We start from the raw sequence: 1,829 nt of genomic DNA, 5'->3' as shown, positions 1-1,829 counted from the left end.
GTGGACAAGGCGTGGATTTTTCAAAAATTATTTTTAAGGTCCCTCAACAAGGCGTGGACAAGGCGTGGATTTTTCAAAAATTATTTTTAAGGTCCCTCAACAAGGCGTGGACAAGGCGTGGATTTTTCAAAAATTATTTTAAAGGTCCCTCAACAAGGCGTGGATTTTTCAAAAATTATTTTTAAGGTCCCTCAACAAGGCGTGGACAAGGCGTGGATTTTTCAAAAATTATTTTTAAGGTCCCTCAACAAGGCGTGGACAAGGCGTGGATTTTTCAAAAATTATTTTAAAGGTCCCTCAACAAGGCGTGGACAAGGCGTGGATTTTTCAAAAATTATTTTTAAGGTCCCTCAACAAGGCGTGGATTTTTCAAAAATTATTTTTAAGGTCGTGGACAAGGCGTGGATTTTTCAAAAATTATTTTTAAGGTCAAGGCGTGGACAAGGCGTGGACAAGGCGTGGACAAGGCGTGGATTTTTCAAAAATTATTTTTATGGTCGTGGACAAGGCGTGGATTTTTCAAAAATTATTTTTAAGGTCGTGGACAAGGCGTGGGTTTTTCAAAAATTATTTTTAAGGTCCCTCAACAAGGCGTGGACTTTTAAAATATTATTTTTAAGTTCCCTCAACAAGGCCTGGATTTTTCAAAAATTATTTTTAAGGTCCCTCAACAAGGCGTGGATTTTTCAAAAATTATTGTTAAGGTCCCTCAACAAGGCGTGGATTTTTCAAAAAATATTTTTAAGGTCGTGGATAAGGCGTGGATTTTTCAAAAAATATTTTTAAGGTCGTGGATAAGGCGTGGATTTTTCAAAAAATATTTTTAAGGTCCCTCAACAAGGCGTGGATTTTTCAAAAAATATTTTTAAGGTCCCTCAACAAGACGTGGATTTTTCAAAAATTATTTTTAAGGTCCCTCAACAAGGCGTGAATTTTCAAAAATTATTTTTAAGGTCCCTCAACAAGGCGTGGATTTTTCAAAAATTATTTTTAAGGTCCCTCAACAAGGCTTGGATTTTTCAAAAATTATTTTTAAGGTCCCTCAACAAGTCGTGGATTTTTCAAAAATTATTTTTAAGGCCCCTCAACAAGGCGTGGACAAGGCGTGAATTTTTCAAAAATTATTTTTAAGGCCCCTCAACAAGGCGTGGACAAGGCGTGAATTTTTCAAAAATTATTTTTAAGGCCCCTCAACAAGGCGTGGACAAGGGTGGCGTAGGGAGTGATAGATACGGTTCTGATTGGCTTTACATAGCTTATCTTGGTCCGTCTTTCATCTCAATTGTGGACACTGACCTCACCGCGGTGTCACCTGGGAGCTATTTTCATCACCCGATGAAATAGTGAGGTAATATGTGCCGCGAGTTCACCCCTAAGAACTATAAAAAATGGAAAACCCCTCCTACTATGAAAACCCCTCCTACTATGAAAAAGTCAAGAAAAGGAAAACCAACCCCCCTAACGTTGACGACCCCAGCATACGTACAAAGGACCACGATCTACGAATCTGCACCTGCAACGTGCGCACCTTGTACAGAACAGGCGCAGTTTTCGCTTTGGCGGATGTACTCAAGAAGTACAAAACCCATATGATTGTCTTACAGGAAATGCGATGAAAGGTGACAGGCGTAAGTAAATCAGATGATTACGCCCTATATTATAGCTGCCATGAAGCGAGACATGAATTTGGCTCCGAATTTATGGTTAATAGGAGAATAAAAGACCTTGTCTGCAGATTCACTCCAGTAGATGAGCGAATTGCTATAATCCGTATAAAAACGAAGTTCTTCTACATCAGTCTTATTTGCGCCCATGCTCCGACCGAAGAC

Source organism: Musca vetustissima, unplaced genomic scaffold (assembly GCF_032173495.1).
Source record: "Musca vetustissima isolate MV318-11 ecotype Yass unplaced genomic scaffold, APGP_CSIRO_Mvet_v1 utg386404, whole genome shotgun sequence".
NCBI lineage: Eukaryota > Metazoa > Arthropoda > Insecta > Diptera > Muscidae > Musca > Musca vetustissima.
The sequence above is the reverse complement of the archived record's forward strand: the minus strand, read 5'-3'. Positions refer to the sequence as shown.